The sequence below is a fragment of the Delphinapterus leucas genome, chromosome 21, assembly GCF_059928025.1.
Source record: "Delphinapterus leucas isolate spDelLeu-1000000601 "Yukka" chromosome 21, BTC_Dleu_Yukka2, whole genome shotgun sequence".
NCBI classification, from domain to species: Eukaryota; Metazoa; Chordata; class Mammalia; order Artiodactyla; family Monodontidae; genus Delphinapterus; species Delphinapterus leucas.
In genome coordinates this window covers 10996603-11022104 of record NC_143149.1, presented here as the reverse complement: position 1 = coordinate 11022104, position 25502 = coordinate 10996603, and positions in this window count along the sequence as shown.

Sequence of the window (25502 nt, the reverse complement as noted above, 5' to 3'; positions counted from 1 at the left end):
TTGTTTCCTGAAGATTGTGAGGGCCTCATCTCAGCAAAATGGGAAATGACGTGCAGGTGCAGGGGCGGGGGGCTGTGTTAAAAGGAGTAGAATTAGAGACATGGGAGCTACTCAACTATATATATGGAGTGAGTGGAGTCAGGAGAGTTCAGACCTGCTGGGACACGGGAGCTACTCAACTATATATATACGGAGTGAGTGGAGTCAGGAGAGTTCAGACTTGCTGGAACATGTTTCTCTGAGACTAAAAATGGAAAGAAAAGCAGGATATACAACATGGGCAAGGGAGAGCCCTTCGACAGATGTGATTATTGATTATCACAACTTCATTAACTAATAGGATAAAAAATCACTGGCTTTGCCCTTAAATATCGTTTTTGAAATATATGCCTTTTTTGACTCCTGCCTTGTATCCAAGGTTATCGACTTTCCTGGGGAGAAATACAGGCTCTGTGTCCAGTGGAAGGAGAGTTGGGCCAGGAATCAGGAGGCAGCGTCCCAGCTTCTTTCCGTTGATGGAAGCGTGAGCTTTCGTGAGAAGCTGCCCTGTGGACCTGATGTTCTCGGCCTAAGATTTCCTAAGTTGTGTGTCTACACGCACATGCATGTCTACAGACTAAAGTCTTGGCTTCAAGTGTCTCCATTTTATTTTCTAGATGCTCTGCATGGGCATCAGCGGTTTCCATGACATTGCGCATCATTGGCCTTTGGTTTCGTGAAACTCTGTGTCTTGCTATTAGACGTGTGGTGGTGAAGGCAGATGGGAACTAGTTGTTCAGAACTGTGCTGGGGGCTGACCCACTTCCTGCTATTCAAGTTCATGATTCCTCTGCCTCTTCGTGAAATTGACGGCAACTTTGGCAGATTAACTATTACCAGGCTAATTAATAAATTGTTAATTAAACAAACTAATGGTAAATGTACAGAATAAAAATGTGTGGAAAGGGGGAAAAAAGAATATAAATTAGGAATACAAGATTAGAACTAAACAGGTTTTGGAACAAATGCAGCTTTCTCCCTTTAAGGAGACCTTGAACAAATTGTGCAACTTCACTGAGGCTGAAGTCTGCATCTGCAGAATGGGTAACATGGCATCCACATTACAAGGCACTTTTAAGATTATAGTGGGTAGCATAGTGCCTGGTACCTAGTAGGGACTCAGTGACGTGTGCATTTTGTTTTGCCGTTTACTTCTTTGCTCAGTTGTCGATTATTCTGTGTCTTTATTCAATGTATATTTGTCAGATGTGATTCTAGGTGTTGGGGAAGTACAGGATGAGGAGATAGCTGTGCATCTAAAGAAAATCTGAGAAAGTGACAGTTGTAATAAATAGCTACAAATAAACCAGTAGTTGTGACGATGATGATGGTGATGAATCCGTTGTTCCGTAGAAAGTTGTTCCCATTTATAGTAAAATGTGGCTCGTAAGGTGAAGAGGTAGTTCAGGGTAAGCAGAGAATGGAAGTTGCAGAGAGGGAATCTTTTTATTTATTTATTGTTTTACATTTTAGGGCTTTTCTAAGAGGTAGCTATAGAAACCCTTCACCTCCATCTGCTAGAACCACTTCCCTTCCTCCACAGAAGAGAGACCCCATCAGATGGATGCATCGCTGCCCTGGTGGTGCCTGTGTTAGCACCTGTATCAGCCTGGGTTAACACCTGGCACAGAACAGAAGGGCAGTAGATGCTGTTGACTCAGTTGGGGTCACTCACTGTTGAATCACCAACAGATTCAACAGGGAACTGCGCCAGAAGAATTCCCCACATTTGTCCTCCTGACACTGTTAAAGGCTAGAGAGAAAAGCAGAGAATCTACGTATAAGTGGACCTTCCAGCAGTCCTTCCAGACCTCACCATCCTCGGCGTTTGGTCTGGGAGGGGCATCGGGTGGGAGAGGTGTAGGATGTGGTTGGATCTTTCTCAGAAATGCTCAGTGACCCTGAGTAAAGTGAAATTTCCATTTGGGTCTTTCTGGGAATGATTAGTTTGGGAGTCTTAGGAATACACCTGAGAGCAGTCCATAGAGGCGTAAACTGGATCGACACTGGGGAGGGGACCTCAGCTTTGATACAGGCTCCACATTACAGTTTGATTGGATTATATGTATACGTTGACCTGATATGACTCTTTTAACAGGCCTGCTTATTATTGGTTGTTTTTTTTTAAAAATAATTATTTATTTTATTTTTGGCTGTGTTGGGTCTTTGTTTCTGTGCGAGGGCTTTCTCCAGTTGCAGCAAGCGGGGGCCACTCTTCATCGCGGTGCGCGGGCCTCTCACTGTCGCAGCCTCTCATTCCGGAGCACAGGCTCCAGACGCGCCGGCTCAGTAGTTGTGGCTCACGGGCCTAGTTGCTCCGCGGCATGTGGGATCTTCCCAGACCAGGGCTCGAACCTGTGTTGCCTGCATTGGCAGGCAGACTCTCAGCCACTGCGCCACCAGGGAAGCCCGTTGTTATTGGTTTTGAATAATGAAATTAGAGTGATTTCAATATTCTCTGTTTTCTCAAATTCTGAAATAGTTACTTAGGTATTGTGAAGCAAAAATAAGAAAGTTACATAATCAGATTTAAGAAGTAATTAGAATATCATCATTTTTAGGTGAAACATGAGATAAATCGAGTTTGAATTGATATCTCTATAATCAACACTCGTTTTGGGTTTGGGGTTAGAGCCACTCATGTGAGTCAGTATATGGAGATGGTCTATGATATGTGAGGGCGTCAAGCCAGGGGACAGATGTCATCTAGTGGAAAGAAAGGCACATGTGTCATATAAATGCCATAACATTTGTAACTTTCTGTTATTGATTGTGCCAGAGAAACAGCAAATAATTTCAACTGTGAGAGGAATAATCAATTGTCCGACGCTGGACATGGGAACAGCATCTGAAGCAAATGGTGAGCTGGACCCTAAAATAGGACAAAGACTTAGGAACCGTGGTGTTGGGTTTGCAGGGGCTGTAGGACTCAGATTGCGGGCAGCTTTCCGTATCAAGCTGCAGATTTTTCGTATAGCTCTTCAAGGGTGCCCATGAGCCGTAGGTCTGTGAATACCCTAAACTGTGTGCGGAACTGTTGAGAGTGTCTATATATGCTTCGGGGCAAAAGGACATAGAATTTTCATCCATTTCTCATAGAGGTTTATGACCTTGAAAAGGTGAAAAGAGCTGTGAGTGTGGGGAGCCTGGAAGGGGAGATTCCCGGTCTGTTCATATTTCAATGCTGCGTGTGTCCATCTCCACCTTGGATCTCTGACGAAACCCACTTGACCCCTGGGAACTGACCTTGGTCATGCTCGCTCCCGAATTCCTCCTCAGGGCCAACCCTAATGACAAGAGAGAGTAAGTAATACGTCCAGATAGCTGCTGTGAGCGAGTTTTGTCTGGATGGATGTGGTTGGGTCACGCTGGAGACAGGCCTTCGCCTGGACCACAGATACTTACCCCCCACCCTGGGTACCGAGTCGCTGGGCATGGGATGGCCTGGGGATCTCCTGCCTTGAGCAGGGCAGGAGACACCCAGCTGCCGAGTACTCACTTGGGGAACATAGGCACCTCCGTCCCCCAGAGCTTCTAACGAAGAGCGAGATCCAGGATGCTGACCCGTGGTCCTCTTGCCCATCTGACCTTGTAGCTGAATCACAGCTGGTATCACTTCACTGAGTTTACACTCCAGAGGGATGATCAGGAGATAAGGCCCCTTGGTTCCTGGATGTACGTGTGCATAGTGGGGCAGGAACATGTAATTGTGTTGGTTTATGTGTCCTGCTGCAGCTCTGTGATGTGCAAAGATGGCTCCATCTTTTCCAGAAGGCTTCCTAGCTTTCTACAGATCCTTGGAGTTTGCTGCATAAAACATTGGTTTGAATTTGAATTTAATCCAAATTCTCAAGCCAGTATGAATGCTTTAACTCAGAAGCCTGTTTTTAATGAACTGGGATATATACTGCATGTTAAATTAAGATAAACTCATTGTAGAATTCCCAGTGAGGTAAATGGGATTCTGTTCAAAGAGTGAAGCTAGAATGACATTGATGTATAATTCCAAATGAGGAACTTTAAATGAATTTTCCGGAGTTTAGTACCTTTGTATATAGCTGAGAATTGCTCAGACTGTGGGCAACTGGCTATATACGTATTAATATTCCTTCTGATTTTGAAATCAGTTCAAAACCTGACTCATTCAGTAACCATTTTTCATATATGAAAGTCTTGTCAATTTAAATAATAGCTTTGTGATAAAATCATTTATAAAGCTGTGACGTCTCAGCCTAATAGCACTATGTTTATCACGTCTTAATTTGCATTTTTCAGACTTTTTACGTGGAAAATGCATTTTTAAATTATACTTCAATGTGTCTAAGAGATAAGATTATTCAAAATAGTAACTGTTCTCTCTCCAAATGTCAGTGTGCTGGAATGAACACACACACACACACACACACACACACACACACAAATGTGAACATAAGGACAGGTCACATGTTATAGAAACATAAAACATAAAATGAGTGTCTTTGGATTCATTTTCTGAGGTAGTTTTTAAAGTTTTGTTGTTTTTGTTGCTTTAGTAGTGGTCCAGCTCAATTAGACCTAAGAATCACATACCTAATGCTCAGGCTAATAACAGGAGGAGAAAAGAAATTCCCTTTGCTCTTAATTTATTGACTTAACAATGCTCCATATTTCTTTAATTTCTTCATTAGGGAACTTTTATTAAATACTCTTCACGGATCCTTCCCAAAACAGCAGTACTAACTGTAGCAGCCATGACTAGGCGCTCCCTACAGGCTGCCTCGTGTTCAGCATCTTACATCTATCAGACTTGCTTCTCTCTGTTTATTCCTTAGTCACCATCAGAAATAGAGCAGTGAGGTTCCCAGCCCAGTCGCATATGATCCGTGAGAGCCTGGGTCTGAATTTAAAGCCGTCTGACTACAGCACCGGGGTCTGGCGTCTTCCTGAGTGACACAGAAGCATCTCCGTTGTTGTATACATATAATTTGATCATAATATTAAGGATGGGGAAAAACGTCCGTGAAGATCGTATGGTTCCCATCCCTGGGTTGCAGTTAGGTAAACGCAGGCTCAGAAAGACAGAGCGCTAACACTTGCTTATGGAGCAGTAGAACCGAACATGCTGTCTAGCTTCTGGCAGAGAATTTGGAATAAAAAAGGCAAAACACGGTGACAGGTTTGTGTCCTGCGTGCTGAGGGAAAGTTCCATAAGTCACGTTTCCTGAAGCTCAGTGGACGCAGCGCAGAAGCAAGATGGTGATGGCTTCATTGTCTCATCAGAAGTTGAATTCCATGTGTCGCTTCTGTGCTTCATCCTCCTGTGACCTCAGTTACGTTCCCTTCTCAGATCTTTACGTAGACACAGCGACACAAAGGTGATGCAAAAGCTCTGCTTATGAATTTATAAGGAAAGGCTCGAAGTAAATAACCGCCATGCTAGGGCCTCTGGAACTTTGTCCCCAGTCCAAAAAGAGGAAAACACATATAAAGTAAATTCCATTGTAAAATAATGATTTGGGGAGACAGTAATAATTAGGACTAAAATAAAGTATGCTTTTCATAAAAAAATCAGTGTTACCCTTTCCGAAGTGTTCATTAATTTAGGTTTTCCGTATGTAAGTGCTGTTTTTTATTTTTCTAATCATTTTATGTTGTCCTTATTGCAAAAGAGAACCACACGAAATAGAAGGAAGGAAAATGAAAACAGAAGTCATCCATCCTTCCAGGCCGTGTCTGAGTCCGTGGCGCTTGCTTCGGGGGGCGTCCTGGGAGGAGGGGTGCTGAGTCCCCTGCTCCCGTCCTGTGACCCTTCACCTTGCTGTGCTGTGTGTTATTGACATGGCTTATCCTGTATTTTGCCCTGAAAGTGTGTTCCTTGCTGGAACGCTAGGTGCGGTGTAAGTGCTGGTCTGAGTTAGGAGCCCACGTAAAAAAATCACCTTCCAAAGGAGCCCTCCCTCACTCCCCCTCCCTCTTAGCAAGTCTGTTCTGGAGTAAAACAAACCACTAGTACTTAATTTTATGGCCCAGTTTTGTTGGTTTACTTTAACTGTACTGTTGATGACAAACATAAACTAGATTACATTGCTTAATTGATGTATTTTCTATCAGGGAAAATTATTTGTGTGTCTTGGAAGGAGACGTTATAATTCTGTCATGAAAATGAACATGATTAAGTGTTCATCTTATGGCCTTTCACTTCGTACCAGGGTTTCTGAGGACGTCCTAAGCATGGAATAGATATATTTGTTTATTGACTCTAGACCACACGTCGTTCCTTAGGGTCCGCCTTTTCACTTGTGAGTTGGGATGCTATCCCGCAGCATTAGATATGCTTTTAAGTATCACTTGTAGTGGTTACATATTATTGCATTGTATTGGTCCACTGTGATTTATTGGATTAATCCCCTTTTAATGGAAATTTAAGCTGTTTCTCATCTTTTTACTAATATAAATTATACCTTCATGAATATATTCATAGCTTTATCTGTATGTTCATTCATGATTATTTCCTGAGGGTAAATTCTAGAAATCCTAGAAATACAATTGTTAATTCAAAGTGTGGTTACCTTATTAATGAATATTTGGAACACAGGAGTGATCTGTCACATGTGCTTCCTTCCCATCCTGAAGCCAAGGGCACGTCTGCGCAAGTGCTGATATTCTACCAGACATTCAGAAGCCTGTTATTTACTATTGTTATTAATTCACAGATACCTAGGCAACCTGTTTTTAACAGGCTCCATAGCAAGCACTAGGGGTGCAGAAAGAATCAGAGCAGGGAGATGCAGGGAGACGTACATATATCAAGAGGTATATGAAATAAGAAGTATATGCTGTAATAGACGTATAGTGTCCAAAAGGGAATGGCCCATTTTGCCAGGAGGCAAGTGGATTATAAAAAATGATCATAATAGGGGTGAGTCTTGAACTTGGTGGAGAAAGGTGTCCAAGTGTGAGCCAGGCAGGTAGGCGGGGTGGGGACCTCCAGGCGGGGCACAGCTGTGGCAGAGCTCAGGGATGGGGTCGGGCCAGGCTCACTCACCAGGTCACATTACATCAGCAGCTACAGCCTGTTTGCTCCCAACCTTGATGCTCCTCGAATTCACGTGCAGTGTCCTCCATCTCCCCAGTCTGCTGGGACAAATACTGTGCAAGGAAAGTTAAATAGACGTGTCCGTGAACAGGAAGACTTGTGATGGAAAACGTCTCTTGAATCTCAGTTAATTTAACGCGGCTCTGAACTGGGTGTCGGGAGGGAGGTTGTACAGGTAGGAATCGTCAGACTGCTTTCGGGACAAACCAGTGACTGTGCTTAATTGGCCTGAGTCAGCAATAAGTTTTTAACGGTCTCTTCCAATTCCAGCGTTCAGGAGACGCGGTCTTTCCGTTTTCCATTGACTCCGATAAACACCACGTTAGATCAGATACAGGAGCCCCGCTCAGGCAGCGCACGTGTGGAGGGAAAAAGGCTGTGTGGTCCTCTCTCTGCCGCCGAAGACCCGGCTAACCCCAGACAAGGCACGAGTCCCCGGGGTCCTCAGTTTATTTACACGGAAAAGGAAAAGGAAAACCTCTGTACCTTGTGAGATCTCTTCCAGTTACAACATCTGATGCTGATGAGGTGTGGCCCTTGGCTCCAGGGAGCCTAAGTTGAGACTCCACTCTCCGTGTCGTTTGCTTAATCTTGAACGTGGTCAACACGCGATTATTTTTCTTATTGTTGGCTGAGGGAATAAATGCCGGGAAGAATAAATGAATTCCAGTACAATTAAATCCTTATGCTAACTTAAAAAAAAATTTACTGGGCTTCCCTGGTGGCACAGTGGTTGAGAGTCCGACTGCCGATGCAGGGGACGCGGGTTCGTGCCCCGGTCCGGGAAGATCCCACATGCCGCGGAGCGGCTGGGCCCGTGGGCCATGGCCGCTGAGCCTGCACGTCCGGAGCCTGTGCTCCGCAACGGGAGAGCCACAGCAGTGAGAAGCCCGCATACCACAAAAAAAAAAAAAAAATTGCTCACTGGTGCTGTCAATAACTTGATGGATTTTTAAAGTTCAGGTTTTAATAAAAATGATATAGTTCTTTAAAAAAACTTACTTTAATATTTTTAAACGAACGATTATTTCAGGTATGCTGCACAATAAAATGTAAATTTATTATAAAAAAGATATATTTCTCTAGTCAAGCCGCGGGTGTATTAAAGAGATGCCTGTGTATCTGATTGTATTCAGGTTAAAATGCTGTATCTGTACCCTCTACCTGATCAGTGGTGATACCATCCTATCTTTATATTTTATGCATATTTGGTTATAACGTTTGATAAATGAACTGCGTGATGAAGATCCCTTTGACAATGAGAAGCTTAAAGCCATACAGGTGCTTCACTGTTCATTTGATTAAAATCTGAGCCCTGTTCAGTCTTCTCAGAGAAGAAGACATTAGAAGATATTTATGCAGAAGTGTCCTTCACGTTGATAAACCCGTGACTGTTGTACAGAAGTGGTTTCTTCCATTTCAGACTGGGAGAAAGAATATGTAGAAAAATAACAGTAATTGGGAGGAAATGAACCTTATTCACCCCAGGGAATAGATTTTAACTGCATAAATTTGCAAAATAAGAACAAAACAAGCAACGAAAGCAACAATAGACAAGTGGGACTACATCAAACGAAAAAGCTTCTGCACAGCAGATGAAACCATGAACAAAATGAAAAGGCAGCCTACTGAATGAGAGAAAATATTTGCAAGCCATGTAGCCAATAAGAGGTTAATATCCAAATTATAAGGAACTCATATAGCTCAATAGCAAAAAAAATCTGAATAAAAATGGGCATAGGAGCTGAATAGACTTTTTTTTTCAAAGAAAACATATAGGTGGCCATTGGGTACATGAAAAGATGCTCAACATCACTAACCATCAGGGAAGGATGTGGAGAAAAGGGAACCCTTGTTCCCTGTTTGTGGGAATGTGCAGCTACTATGGAAAACAGCATGGAGGTTCCTCAAAAAAATTAAAAGTAGTACTACCATATGATCCAGAAATTCCACTCCTGGGTATTTATCCAAGAAAAATTAAATCACTATCTCAAAGAGATACTTACACCCCCATGTTCATTGCAGCATTATTCACAATAGCCAAGATGTGGAGACAATCTCCGTGTCCATCGGTGGAAGAATGAATAAAGAAAACGTGAGATGGGTGCGCGCACACACACAGAGTAGTGCTAATTATATGAGGGGATGGAGGTGTTACCTAAGCTTACCGTAGTAATCACCTCACGGTATATATGTACATCAAATGGTCCTGTTATACACCTTAAACTTACACAATGTTAAAGGTCAATCATATCTCAATAAAGCTGAGAAAAACAAAAAACAGTATTTTTCTGACTGACACTCGTGTGAAATTGCAGGTGAGAGGTGTCACTTGTGTGGTTTGACAGTCATACTGTGGTGATTTTAAACTAGAATTTCCCAATCTCAAAAGTCCTTCGTAGAAACAACTTTAAAGTCTTGATTATTTTGATATCAGAGTTTGTCAGCTCACTGATTTACTCTCCGGAATGTTCTCCAGCTCAACTCCAGTTCAATAAAATTGTACAAACCTGCTGTGGATGGGCCTGCTTTGAGCTTTGGCCCCTGTGAACACGTAGACATGTACACATGATGCCTGTCCTAACTGAATTTATCAACAAGTAGGAAAGTTAGACGTGTCCAAACCTATGTTTCAAGACAGAAATAAGAGTCCTAATCAACATACAAAGAGTGTGCTTTGGAGGGAAATTGGAATTCTAGGCATATGAGTGTTTTTATCGCCACATAACAATTACCGTAAACTTGGCAGCCGAAAATAATCCGCGTTTATTTTGTCACAGTTTCTGTGCATCGGGGGTCCTGGCTTAGCTGGGTCTGTGGCAAGACTTCGGTCAAGGTGTGTCTAGGGCTGACTTCTCACCTGTCGGGGGTCCCAGCAGTGCCTTCTCCTAGACTTACCGAGCTTGCTGGTAGGATTCACCCCTGAGGCTGTAGGATTCATGGCAGCTTCAAAGCCACGATGGAGCCAGGGAACCCAGGATGGAGTCTTCCATCCTGGTGAGACTCACCGCGAAGGGTGGCATCCCTCGCCTTGGCCACCCTCTCTTGGTGAGGTCCAAGGCACAGGTCCTGCCCTCAAGCGAGGGGAGGCGTGAACACTCCGAAGTGAGGGTCCCTGGGGCCACGTGGAGTCTCTCCACTGCCCCAGGGTGAAGAAGCAACATGAAGAAACTTCTCGTTGAGAGCCCAGAATTGCGTATCTTTGAAGGCTGCTCACTTAGGGGTCTGGTGGTCCTTGAGTTCTCTCCCTATGACCTGTCTTCTCTTTGACTTTCCTGGGATACTTGGCTTCGGAGGTTACCTCTCATTCATCTGTTTCTAGCGGGTGGTTTAGCTATCCCTGGGGCTTCCTCTCCAGGGGCCAGGTTTATTGATCAGATCTCAGGCCAGTAGCTAAGGATTTCAAGCAGCCGTGTACTCCACTTACAATCTGTCTACACCCCATCCCTTCCATCTCTTGCCTTGAGACGAATATTTAACTGAGGAAAACCAAGAGGCCTGCCTGAGTCACAATATGTATTTGTTTATATCCATTTAGTTCACAGACAGGCATTGATTTTCCTTGTGTCAGAAAGACAGGCCCCTCTCTAGGTATTTAGACAGAAAGGGATTTCATGGGAGGAATTAAGAACAGGTAATGGCATGGGGTTAGAAAAAAGAGGCAGGATTATGGAAAAAGATGAAAAGAAGGTTCATGGGAGCAGTGACACGTGATAGGTATTTTTTGTTTGGTGGGGATGGGGTGGGGCCACGTGGGCTAAGCTGTGAGTCGTGGGTGTGGAGGGCGGAGGGGGCAGGGTGAGTGGGCCACGAGGCTGGAAGGGAGCTCACGTCAAGCTCTGTGGACCCTCGTGTTTGCAGATGTCACCTGTCATGCAGAGGTTCTTAACTGGGACCCGTGAGGACATCGCCCACCCCTGACACGACAGTCAGAAGTTTTGTGTGCCGTCTTCTGGGGAACAAGTCCACTGCTAAAAGCAGAAGCTGTAAGGGGAACTTGGGTTTGGAGCCACTGGGCGTGGGCTGGGAATCTCAGCGACAGCTCTGTGCCCTTGGCCAAGAAATGACCTTGCAAGTTTTCTCTGTAAAATTAGGATCATAACAGTTTCCAGCTCAGAGTGTTGTCAGATTTAAATGAGATTATGTGTGTCAAGTTTTTATCATAATGCCCGCCACGTAGTAATGATTTAATTTAAAAAATATGCATAAATATCATGGGTTTTTTAATTAGTCTGTATCCTATAAATGGCTAAGCAGTGCTGACGTGGCAACCTCAGAAGGCACATGCCTGCCAAGGCTTACGTTTGTGTTTTGAGTCAAGGGCCTCTGTGCCCAAATTGGGGGCCAAGGAAGCTTGCAGGTTAGCTTTTCCTGTCATCGTGACCTTGAGGTTTCCCTGCCCTTTAGACACCCCAAATGGCTTCGGGGCTCAAGGCCCGGTACCTGTTCCCAGTTCCTGTGCCTCCCCTCCCCCTCCCCCCTGGTGCAGGCTGTCACGCATCCGACCCCAGGCCGCCCGTGGGACCAAGGTCACTGCAGGGCCGAGCCAGCCTCCAGAACAGAAGCACGTTCTAGGCTTGACCAGTGCTGGGCCCGGCATTGTTTTCACCGGGAGCTTTAAATTAGCACGTGGTCAGAGAACAGCACCAGGTGTTCATCCTGAGATCCAGCCCCCGGGGTCCATCGATCTGACTGGCTAAGGCGGAGCCCCTCCTGCGGCCGCTTCCCCAGGAGTCTGGCTGAGGGAAAGGGTAGCGCAGACGTAAGGGAGAGTCGGTGCCCATCACCTTGTCTTTGATCCGCTCTGGGAGGAACTTCAGCTCGACAGCAGGAGCGTCTGTGATGAAGCTCATCACTGTGAATTAGTTGACGCAGGGAGCTTGGAGCGTGAGAGCGTGACCCTGTTCCAAACCTGCTGGCCCATGCTTGTGACCCTTGTGTTGCCCTCCAGTGTCCCAGCCTGTTCCTTTTGTTAAGAAAGAAGCAACAGCCTTTGGGTATAACATATTTGTTTTAACTTATTGAATGCAAGTTATTTTAAAATAAAGTATAGCTGATTGACTTTGTTATAAAGCAGAAACTAACACACCATTGTAAAGCAATTATACTCCAATAAAGATGTTAAAAAAAAATAAAATAAAATATGGATATATCTCCCTTTGCTCCACTGAAAAGATGAATTACTTCAGTGGCTGCAGAAGACAGTTTATTTCAGCCCTGATGCTTGGTTCTGCTTTGTTATAATTTCTAGGTTTCTGTTTGTCATTTTTTTTAAACTCCAGAAAATGACAGTGATGATACTGGGAAGACTTTTATTGAATATTCAGTTTTCTTTTAGTAAGAATTCTCTTTGCCACCTTGAAAATGTTCATACACTGTGGACTTCTAATTCTGGGACTCTATCTCTGGAAATAAGTAAACACTCAAAAAATGCTTTAATATTAGCATGTGTATTGCAATCTTATTAGTAAAAGCAAACAATTGGAAACCACTAAAGTGTGATAGTAAGGGGGTGGCTGTTACACCACGTAGCATCTATGCAGTGAAATCATATATATCCTTCCAAGGTGATGCTTTAGAACACTTATAAAAATATGGGAAATGCCATAGTGTACGTTTTTAAAGTAGCATCACTAAATAATCCATAGATGAAGTATAATGATGTAAAAAGTGATCAAAAATTTCAACATGGAACTCTAGCTTCTTGTGTTTTCTCCTTCCTTCTTTTTCATATATCCCAAATTTTCTAAAATAAGTTTGTGGGTTATTTTCTTTAACGATTATTTTGATGTGGACGTTTGCTACGGATGCGCAGGCTCAGTGGCCATGGCTCACGGGCCCAGCCACTCCGCGGCATGTGGGATCTTGCCAGACTGGGGCACGAACCCGCGTCCCCTGCGTCGGCAGGCGGACTCTCAACCACTGCGCCACCAGGGAAGCCCCTGATGTGGACCATTTCTAAAGTCTTTATTGAATCTGTTACAGTAGTGCTTCTGTTTTATGTTTGGTTTTTTGGCCGCAAGGCATGTGGAATCTTAGCTTTATGACCAGGGATCGAACCGGTACCCCTGCATTGGGAGGAGAAGTCTTAACCACTGGACTGCCAGCGAAGTCCCAGTTTGTGGCTTATCAGTGGGAAAACTTGTTTAAAAATTACTATCGGCCAGTCCCTAGACCAGCAGGGAAGTCATACTACACGCATTCTGAACTACAGGACTTTTTCATTCGAGTAGCTAAGTGCCCTGATTTCTAGAACAAATGCTAGTGGCCACATAAGCAGTTCTCCAGGGGCTTGTATTTTCAGTAGAGATTTTCTAAATTGCTTCAAAGAGACCCATTAAAATGATCCTATCACATCACTGAGGCCCCGCATGAGAAGAAGATGCAAGAGAATGCAGGCTTACCCATCTCGGTACCGTTTCCAACATCAAGTCAAAGAAATAAGGATGCGCTCCAGGAAAAAATGATGGTCTGGATACGAAGGGAGACCTGCCAGCTTGCCCCCTTCAGTGTCGGCCCGTTTCTCTCTATTCCTTTAATTGCTCTTCTGTTTGTCCCAAAACCTTGTTCCCTACTCCGCTGTGTTCTTGACCTTCCAGGCTTCTACTCATCTCTTCTTGCCTTCCCCTCTCTCTGCACCAAATTCCCAGGGCTCAGTGATCTGAAAGTTGCCTTATTTGCTTTTGGTGTTCTGCCGAAATTGAGCAGAGTTATGTAGAGTACAAACTCCACTAGATAAGGCAGTTTCCACATAAAATTTGATGATGAGAACTTACATTTGCGTCACAGATTTCATTGATCACCTTCCTAACAGTTTCCATGGTGGAATAAGAATATAAGCAGATGCAAAAGCTATTTTTAGTTAAAACATCTTCATATCTACCATATGAATGGTTGGTCCCAGTATTCATTGTCGGAAAAACGGTTGATGCATTTCTTTTTTAAAAACTGCCTTGTGATTCATTTTTCTCGGTAAGCTCAGTCACATTTCAAAAATGACACTAACAAGTGAACGTAATGTTGTGCATTTAGATTAGCTTTAGAAGATATTTTGAAAAGATGCTTATAAATAGAAGTTGCCCAAGAGATGATATAAGATGTGCTTCAGCTTTGCATAAATATTTGGTGTCGTGGTATTGTCGGATAATAACAGGCTACCGTCCAGCTACACAGACAATGAGATACATCTTTCTGAGGAAAGAATTCCGCTGATTCATATAAGAAGCACGGCTTTTTTAAGCCAAGAAAAATAGCTTGTGAACAGGGAAATGTTTATGACATGTGAGACACCATAAATATGCCTTAAATATTTCCATTTTTGGCTTGTCCACTTACATTTTTCTTTTAGATCAGCAAATACAATGTGCAGAACTCAACATGAAAAGAGGTTTCGGGAAGGGTCTCCGGGGCTGACAGGAGCCGCGTCAGTCCTCTGCCGGCTGAGAGCTGGGCTCTTAGCTTTCGTTTTCTCGGCGTATATAGAGTGAAGAAAACAGCATCTATTCAGAACCTGGAGCTGTGATTAGAACAATGCAGGGCCTCGGATGAGCATCGGCTCTGTGGCTTCCACAGCTACACCCCCTTGTGCCTTTCCGGGGATGAAGTCCTCGTGTGCTTCAGCCTCTTATCCTGGTCACGACGGGCCACATGCAGCTCCTTCAGTCCCAGGAGAATCTCGCCGTGTTCCAGGGGCATGAACAGGAGAGACTGGAATTTTAATGCATATCGATCTTCAGAGTGTGTCCTCCGTGAACTGTACTGGACCCCTCCCCACGTGTCTGTGAATTCACCCCATCTTCGCGGTGGAATTAGAGCGCTTTAGACAACGTGGGGAAAGTGCCTTGATTTGCACAAATGTATTCGAGAAGAAAGCCAGTCTCCAGGGTAATGAGAATGGTAAACACTCTAGATTGGGGGCTTATCTGTAAATTAACCCACACCAAGTTATGCTAGACTGTTACCAGCCTCAGTAAGTTACTAGTAGAAAGAAAAGAGCCAGGTGTGTAATGTGCAGGCATCTCCCATCCCTGGGTGTGTTTGGGCTGTGTCTGGGTTCAGTGTGTGCACAGGTGTGTGTGTGCCTGTGACTGTTAATTTAGGAAGAGGAAAATACTGCAAAGGTGTTCACTGTGCCTTAGCTCGCAAGTGAATCGGTTGCTTGTTGGCTTCCTTTGCAGAAGATCATGTAAGATTTCCAGCCTGAAGCTCGGGACTTAGAAAATTGCAGCCATCTATGTATCCGAGTTGCTGAATGTAAGAAAATCTCTGAGAACAAAATCCCTTTGGATCTTTTCTCTCCTTGACTATGATATTCAGAGCTACTCTGGCTTCTGTCTGATACAAGAAATGCAAATGCACTTGCTGGGTGGGGGAGCCTGAAACGAGATGCTGGACCACTCCCAGCCTGAAGGAAACTCATTTCTGGGTTTAAGTGTGTTTATGACTTAGGAACTACTGTGAGGACCTGAGTTTGTTGGGAAGCATTTAGGGCCTGGATCAGGTAAGCAGAGCAGTCAGTTTGTTATAGAATTGCTAATAAATGGAAGCATCTACTTTTTTTTAAATGAATTGGAGGAAGTAAAAATCAGTGTATTATGACATGTAGAAGTCACACTTAACAAATGATGGGTACTCAAGGTGGATCCGGGGAGAGAGAGGGTGTGATGTAATACAAGGAATTGAGCCAGAATGGGCTGGGTTGGGAGTAGCCAGTTGGAAACAGCTCCATTAAGCCAAGCATCCACTTGCCAGTTTCTAGGGTCCAGATCATAATATTTCAGCGACGTGGTTAGTGATAGGGCTTGAGTCCTGCCAGGGATACAGGTGTTGGGGATGCATGGGAGACGCAGAGCTTGTTATGGAACTTGAGGAGTCACACATCTTCCTGGAGTGGATTAATTAGCCCAGGTTGAGTGAAATGCAGACCTGAAGATAAGAAACCTGGAGGAAGTAGGGAGGAGGGTGTCCATTGAGCCCCTGTGTGCTCTGAGCACGCATCCAGTTTCACTTAGTTATCATTTCATCCTTTAAGACACGTCTCACGGCCCAGAACGTGGTCTGTTGTGGTCAGTGCCCCATATGGCCTTGAGAAGAAGGTGTGTTCTGCTCTGATAGGGGGGTCGTCTACAGATGTCAGTGAGACCCCATTGGCTGGTGGTGGTGTTGAGCGCATCTCTGTCCTGCCGTGTCTGCTGTCGATTCTCTGTCTGCTCTATCTGTCCATTACTGATCGAGGTGTTGACGTCTCCAGCTATGATAGTGGATGCGTCTTTTTCCTCTGCCATTATATCCATTTTGCCTCGCATAGTTTGGCAGAGATCTGTGGTTAGGTGCATACGTGTTGAGAATTGTAACATCTTCTTGGAGGATTATGCGATGACCGTCTTTATGCCTGATGCGTTTCCTTGATTTGAAGTCTGCTTTGCCTGAAATGAACAGGGCTACTCCTGCTTTGCTTAGATTAGTGATAACGCGACATATTTTTCTCCATCCATTTGCTTTTAATCTACACGTGTCTTTATATTTAAAGTAGGTTTCTGGTAGACAACATTTTTTTTTTGATTCACTCTGACAATCTCTGTCTTTTAATCGGTGCATTTAGACCATTGGCATTCAAAGTGATTACTGATATAGTTGGATTAATATCTACCATATTTGTTACCATTTTCTATTTTTTGCCCTTGTTCTTTTTCCTCTTTTTGTCTTCTTTAAAACTCATTTAAAAACACACCCACTAATTAAATATTATTATCCCCATTTCGTAGACGTGGAAAGTGAGACTCAGAAGCACTTAATATCCTGCCTCAGTTTATGCATTTAGTCACTAGTGACAACGGGATGGAAACTTAGAAACGTCTGGCTAGTAAATCTCTGCTCCCTCCATCCCACAAAACTGCTTCCCATATCTTCATCTCATTTAAAAGTTTTCAACTCCTATTCGAGGCTCTACACCATTTATAATTGGTTAAAGTTTAGTTATTATGAGAGGAGAGGCACCCTGCAGTTGGCATTTGGAAACAGGCACTTGTGTGGGAGAAGAAGAGACACAGGCTCAGAGACAGGAAGTCAGACACCTCTCGGGTAGGATGGTCCTTTTCCTACGTTCTTTTCTATGCTTGAGCAGATATGTATAAATTTTACATTCAAGGATATACATGGTTTAAACATTATAGCACTGTGTGAAGACTCATCCAGCCCTCCGCGATGCTCAGGCTGGATGGCTTGGGGTTGTCCACACAGGCAAAATTGCGCAAGGTGAGGTTTCAAAGAAATGGCATTCCTTTTTTATCGTGGTAAAATGTACAAAACATAAAATTTGCCATTGAACCATTTTTTAGTGTACAATTCACAGTGTTTACCAGCCATCAGCACAGAAAGAACTGTCATCCCCTCTGACAAAGGTAACCAGGAAGGACAGTGGGAACAGGTCAGGTGACAGTAGCAAGCCCCCTGACATCCTGCGGACACGTCAACAAGCTGTAAACCACCCAGAGAGGGGTCTCACCCGGTGAGGGAGGGGCTTCCCTTCGCCAGATGCTGTGCACTCCCCCACTTTTGCTTGGGCAGCAGGCAGCATGCCTCGTCGGTTTGAGTTCTTGAGGGAGGTGATAGCTCTGTCCTTTTTCTATTTAGTCTCTGTCCTTTTCTATGTTTATGTTGACAACTTTTGTACGTATGTGGTATAATTTTATTTTCAGTATCCCCCAAAATACTTTGGAAAGTAGATGACCAGAAAAGATGACAAGTAACCTGTTATCCACTATATTGGCAGCCGTTGTTTGGACACTTAGTAGACTGAGAGATGCCACATAAATACGAGCCCAGCTTTTGCTCCAAAGGATTATTTGGAGTTTGTCAAATACATGCTTCTGTCCCAAGCTTCTGTTTTTCACTCTCTTTGTGTCATCCCTTTTCTTGCAAAGACTCCCCCAGCCTCCTTTGTTTCACTCCTACTCACCCGTGTTTTCAGGTCACTTGTCACCCCCCCCACCCCCCCCACCCCCCCGATTAACAATGTCCCATCCTGCCTGGGGTATCGCGTATGAGAGCGTTTGTCCCGCACGGTGCGATCCTTGCTTTTCCGTCTTCCCCTCTAGGCAGGGACCGTGCTTGTTTATCGTGCCCTTTTCCAGCGATTGGTGGACGTGGGTGCTCAGTATGTGATTTTGTGCCAGACAAGCTGGAGCCAGGGCTGAACTGAGGAGTCGTCTTTATCCACATCGCGGGAGGGAAGAGGGCCCATGTGGGCAGAATCCCCATTTTCAATCCACCTCTCTCCCTCCCTCTTTCTTTGGCTCTGTGTCTGTGTCTCCACATCTTTCTCCATCTCTGCCTCTCTTGGTCTCTCTCTCTGTTACACACGCACACCCCCTCTGCCCCTCCTCCTGGTACAGGGAAGGACCACACACCCCCACCCCGTGTGTAACAGGGACAGCGCTGTCTCAGGACACATCCTCCCTCCGTTTTCCTCCCATGCTCCCCTGTCTTCTGCACTCATGCAGTTTATCTCCGTGGGCTTAATGGCACAGGAAATTTTCTCATTATCTTCCTTTGGGTCTGGAATTTTTCCTGAAATAATCTGTGTATTTCTCCATTTCATTCTGGGCTGAAATTTACTTGTCAGAGCCTCAGCCGCTCATCTCCAATTTGAACGGAAACATTTCCTCGTGCCTGTTGCCTCTAGAGTCTCTCGGGAGCCAGAGACCAGGACGCGTCCCTGCCCCCGCCCCCATTATTACAAACAATCAGGAACACTGTGGAACAGAGAAGATTTGAATCTCAGAGTCCCTTTCTCCAGTTCTTAGCAACTTCCTTTTTATTAGATGTTGCTAGTGTTTCTGTTTGGTGCTACTGGTAATCAGCATATTTTAATAGTTTATTTTCTTCGGAAGCAGGTACTGGAGGACCTACAGAAGGTTGATTTTCATGCAAAACAAATACCACGATTGAGGGCGTGTGGCGCCATATTGGAAGGAAAGGTCGTGCCCTTTTCCTAGGGCTTCGGATCCCACCCGGGAGGGCAGCTCCGCTAATCCCAGTGCTGCCCTGCTTGGGGGGCGTGATTTGCTCATTCATCGTTGCTTCCTGCATCCAAACAGAACAACGGTGAGCTGTCACTCATCTCCCAGCTCAAGGCTCTCACCTCCCGCCTTCCAGGGTAGCTGGTGTGGTTTAAAGCTCTTTCACAAGAGCTGGGTCTTCTGATCTCGGCTTAGTGAATGTTGTCTTGTTATGGCAGAAAATATCACTTTTCCATCAGAATAGGATATCATGGATCCAGACTGTGATCCATGTTGTGTGACAGAGACTAGTGATGTTGTCACGTGTCTGCTTTGTGGGAACTCTTCTCCCATTTTTCTCAGGAGTAACTGAGACCGTGTGTTAAAGAAATTCTCACACGTCCATCATAACCTTCAGGGTGGTTGGTGATGAAGGCACGGTCTCCCCGGTGCTCTGTGCGTCCCTACAGCAAGGACTGTGTTGTCCGTTCAGTGTCCCAGGCCAAGAATGAGTCCTGGAACAGAGAAGCCACCGGATCAATGTTGAGTTGCATTTTTTAAATTAAGAGAGTCAACCAGCCACTTACATTCATCACCGAATGTTTAAAACAAAAAGCCGCCCCACTGAAGCAGCTCCACGTGTGTGTTGATGTCGGGTGACCTTGGTAGTCTGGGGGGAGGGAGCAGGGCCTGGTCAGCCAGGCTCCCAGTTATCCACGAGCAGACAGCCCCAGCCCAGGCACAGGGAGGGTCTCCCAGCCCCCGCGGCCTCGCGGGGCTTAGTGGGCAGTTTCCTCAGGCCTCCAGGTGGGAGGGAAGCGAAGGCCACTTCAGGCAGGAGGTGGCCTACATCACTCTGTCCGTCGCTGGTCACAGGGGTTTGGCCCCGGTGGGAGGAGAGATGCTGAGGTGAAACCTCTGCTGGGCGTCTCGCCAGCACTGCGTGCACAGGGGTAATGGGTGCAGATCCCTGGGGCCTGCGCCACCGTCTGCCCCTCTCCCAACACTTGGAACACCCCCCAGGGGCTCAGCTCAGGGACCCACCTCCAGGGGCACGTCCAACTCCAGGCTATGTGGACGTCTTCAAAGGTCTGCGCCTCTGAAGCACCTTATTCGTACCAATCGATTTTCCAGAAAAGATTTCAGTGCGAAAAATCTTGCCATATTTTGTACTGGTGAGCTGTAGAATACCTGTTTTCTTCCCCGTTACTATAAATGCTGAAAGAAGATGTTGCATTTAACTGAATACATGAGATAAAGAGTTTATTACCGGGCGTATTCTGGTTTACACCCAGAATGATGCTCTGCTCTCCCTTGAGGAGTGTAGTGCAGACCACGGATGTCGTGCTTTGCCCATCTTACCTTTAAAGGTGTTTAAAAAGTGGCCTTTGTGCACACGTGTATGTGCATGTGTTAGTACCGAGAGGTAGATATACATAATGCACCTACATATGTAGAATACACACACGAAACACACATACACATATACAGTGTAGATATCTGTGTGTGTGTGTGTGTGTGTGTGTGTATATATATATATATATATATATATATATATATATATGTCCTTAAGGAGTGGACTGTCTTTGTAAAAGGCACGATTCGTTGACAATGTCAAGGAGAGCCCTCCTGGCAGCTCCCCACCTCGCACTGGCCCAGGCATCGATCTGACAGCAGGTGATTCGGCGGAGGAGCTGCCCTGGAACATCCGTGCGGAGAGGGAGAGAGAGGTACTGCGTTGCTTAAAGCAAAATTCATCCTTTGCGCACCTTCCCCAACACGTGCCTGGGGATTTGAATCATTTCAGGGTCTGTAATTAGCACACATCACAGCATGCCTGTGTCTGGAGGAGAAACCCCACTGCAGTGTTGCTGGTGGACAGGGACACGCCTCTGAAGGTCACTGGCGAGCTGATGGAATCCTGGACACCTCTGTCCGCAGCCCTCTCTGTGTCCCCTGTCATCCCAGGGGTTTTCACCCTTTCCCTTGGGCACTGGTTTTCCAGGGATTCTCTGTGGCCTGGAGCCCACGTGGCCTCTGGGCTGTGCCTTCCACCTGCCGCTGGGTGGGCTGGAACCCTCCGTAGCTGGGAGCTTAAGGACGAACCTGCATGAAATCTGACACTTCCTTGAATATGTCTTATCCTGTGGTCCTGGGCTACCTTCAGTTCTTTCCCAGAACCTCAAGTATAACTTTTTTTTTTTAATTTATTTTTGGCTGCGACGGGTCTTAGCTGCGGCACAGGGGATCTTTGTTGAGGCAGGCAGGATCTTCTTTGTGGTGCACGGGCTTCTCTCTAGCTGTGGCGTGCGGGTTTTCCCTTCTCTGGTTGTGGCGCACAGGCTCCAGGACGCGTGGGCTCTGTAGTTTGCGGCACGCGAGCTCAGTAGTTGTGGCACGCGGGCTTAGTTGCCCCGCAGCATGTGGGATCCTAGTTCCCCGACCAGGGATTGAACCCGCCTCCCCTGTATTGCAAGGCGGATTCTTTACCACTGGACCACCAGGGAAGTCTCAATTATAACTTTATAAATAAATTCCAGTGTGTGCTTGAAAGAGATGTGCAGGGTGCCTTTAATCTCACATGGAATTCTGGTTGCATTGGCTTCCTAATTTCCAAAAAATGTTCTTAATGATGGTCAAGATCAAAGGCAGGTGTTATCATTCGGGGCTGCTCGGCCCTCCGTGTATACATACGTCTTTAGGAAGGAGAGCAACAGAACGTGGGCTAATGTTCGTCGCGGCTCTCTGGCAGAGCACGCCTTTTATTAAATTCTTTTTGAGATTCTACATGAATAAACGTGCCTGGAGCAGCATAAAAGCTGGTTTCATAATCCATGTGGAATCTTACTGAATTTTGACAAGTCCTGTGAACAAAGAACACAGCCTTTTCACTCTCCACTTTAAAAAGTAAGCACTTAGGGCTTCCCTGGTGGCGCAGTGGTTGAGAGTCTGCCTGCCGATGCAGGGGACATGGATTCGTGCCCTGGTCCGGGAAGATCCCATATGCTGCGGAGCGGCTGGGCCCGTGAGCCATGGCCGCTGAGCCTGCACGTCCGGAGCCTGTGTTCTGCAACGGGAGAGGCCACAGCGGTGAGAGGCCCGCGTACCGCCAAAAAAAAAAAAAAAAAAGTAAGCACTTAAAGAGTCTAAAACCCTTGGACTCATTCCAAGGATCTGGTGCAGTGGTTTCAGTGAGCCTTACACTGCTCCAGTGGGACAGTGTGGTGGGTGCAAAGGGCAAGGAGGGGCGGCCCCTGCACTCCACTCTGGACAGTACAGCTCACAGGGTACGCAGCGGGGCAGGGCTCCCGGAGGCTCGGTTCAGAGCCTGGACTTCCCGCTGCTTCTAGGGCACTAGGGGCCCTTTCACCCGATGCCAGGGTTTAGTTCTCTGTGTAATGAGACGACAGGACCTGGATGGTTGGGGTGAGGATGAAATGAGGGGAAGTGTGTGAAACCTCTTATTGTGCTGACACAGGGCACGTGCTCTGCAAATCTTGGCCCTCTCCTCTCTTTGCTGCATGGTTTCCACGAAGTTGAGAAGAAAGATGGCTCCCTGGCAATCCACTATGAAAGAGTCCATGCAGTTATAAGGGCTGAGAAGTTCAAATAATGAGGAACTCATACGTATCTAGAGAAAGATACATATTTATCTCTGTAAATAAACTTTAATATTCGTGTATGTAAACACGTTAGAAAAGCACACATCTCCTCTTGTGTTTAGGATGTGGATATCTGAGAAGTGGCCCACTGTGTCCTCCAAGAACTGGAGCTTCAGTCGGAAACTTTAAATTGCACATTTCACTGATGACAGATTTGGTACAAAACAAATAACCAGGGACAAATAGAAAATAATTGACAGTGAAAGTCCTTGGGCATAATTTTATTTCAACATCTTTATAAATGATCTGGTAGAAGTAATGGAATCTAAATTCTCTAAATCCATATACCAAGCTCATTCATGTCCCCATCCATTCATCCATCCACCCACCCACCCATTTACCCATCCATCCACCCACGCATCCATCCTGCAGGGGTTGAGCAATGCTGTGTGCCAGACACTGTCAGAAACCAGCAGTGGAGACACCCAGGAGGCCATAATTCAGATTGTGGTAAACTCTCTAAGTGAGGTGTGAATAAGGCTTTATGGGCACACAGAGGAGGAAACTCAGCGTAGGCTGACCTGTGGCCCCAAAGACCAGTAACGGGCATAACGTCTTCCGGCGTGTCATTGACGTGAGCACGAGGAAGAAACCCGAGAGAACATCCTTAGAGAAAACCCGGCTGCGAGTCGCTCTCACAGTTGCAATAGACGCGCTACGTGCCGGGGCAACGGTCCTCTCCTGTCAGTGAGGAGTCGCTGAATTACTAAAGGGACTGCAGGGTTTCTTTATAGGAATTTCTTAAATAAAACCTTTCATTTGCAAAGATTATCTTGAGAGGCAATGTGATCCTAACTGTGGCTAGCTCACAAAAGGCGGGGGGGTGGCTTAACCAGAGACCGCGGACATAAGCAAACCTTCCAGAAACCTGAACAGGAGGAGGGGCCCCTTTCCCGGAGCTGGTGGTCAAGCTGTGTCCGGGCCTAAAAGCCTGAAGGGTCCCAGGAGAGAGGAGGTTGGTGGGAGTCCTGGGAACGTCTGTCTAGACCAGAGCTGCGCATAAAGAGAGGAGTGAGCCCTGTGAGGTTTACATTTCCTAGTCGCCACATTTAAAAGGAACAGCAGAATCAAGTCAGTTTGGACCAGTCACGCTTCAAGCACTCAGAGCGGCCAGTGCGCTGTCTTGGACGGCACAGCCCTGTGCCTTGAACGGGCTGCTGTGGGGCAAACCGTGCTCCCCGAGACCCCGTGGAGACCACGTTCCGGGTAGCCACCAGGGCCTGAGGGCCATCAGCCCAGCCTTTGATCAGTGGGGCTTTCCCACCATGCACCTGAGAAACACACAAACAACTATGAAATCTGGAAATGGATTCACAGACTTTTTCCCACGTGGATTTCATCTAGCGTTTTACTGTAAAATTATAATGATGTTTAATGTTTCCCTGCCATAATCTTAGAAATTCAAAGTTGCACATGTTTAACAGAAAAGCACATGAAGAAAGTATTCCATGGTCACAAAAACCCTGTTTTAAGAATTAGATTTTGCAGAGGAATGGAGAAAGAAGAGGTTGTATATGCGTACAATGGAATACTACTGAGCCATAAAGAAGAATGGAATTTGCCATCTGCAGCCACATGGATGGATTTGGGGGCATTATGCTCAGTGAAGTAAGTCAGATAGAGAAGGACCAATCCTGTATGAGATCACTCATATGTGGAATCTAAAAAATACAACAAGCTAGTGAATATAACAAAGAAGAAGCAGACTCACAGATGTAGAGAACAAACGAGTGGTTACCAGTGGGGAGAGGGGCAGTAGAGGGGTGGAGGAATGAAAGGCACAAACTACTGGGTGTAAGACAGGCCCAAGGATGTATCATACGACACAGGGAATATGGACAATATTCTGTAATAACTGTAAATGGAAAGTAACCTTTAAAACTGTATCAAAATTTTTTTAATTAAATAAATTGTTAAAAAAGAATTAGATTTTACTAATTCTCTGGCTCAATAACTAACTGATTAGTTCAAATTATTCACTTTAAAAGCCTGTCTTCCGAGGTTGATTGCAAATTATGACTAATAATGCTCGTCCCTACCTCGTATTTTTAAATTATTTTTCTAAAGTGCTGTGAACTGCTCAGAAGAAAAGTGCTGCATAAAACCAAACTGATATCGTAATTATGATCATCCACAATTCCCACTAGGCTGCACTGCTGAAGTAGGTCAAGAACTGGTCTGAAGCCACTTTCTTGTGTGAGTAAAAATTTAAAACAATTCGAATGACTTTTGTCTTAATCAGCTGGGGCTGCCGTACAAGAGGCCGCAGGCAGGGGCCCTGTCCCAGCAACCGTCTGTCTCCCACAGTCTGGAGGCTGGGGTCCAAGGTGCCAGCAGGTTCAGTTCCTGGTGAGGACCCTCCCCGGTGTGCAGGCATGGTTTTCGGGTTGTGTCCTCACCTGCAGAGGGGGAGCTGTCTCGTGCCCCTTCTTAAAAGGGCACTGGTCCTATAGGATTAGAACCCCACCCTTGTGACCCCACTTAACCTTAATAACCTTAATCCACATATAGTCACCCCGAGGGTTCAGTTTCCATATATGAATTTGGGGGCAGGTGGGGCACAATTCAGTCCATAGCAACTTTCAAAGCCAGCACCACCGAAACATGTATGCACTGCCCCTGGACTTCAAGCAGAAGGGGTGAAAGGGGCCTGGACTAGACGTTCGCCCCTGAGAGCTTCCTGCTCTCCCCTGACGTTTGCTGAGATGCAGCTCCACATTGATCGGA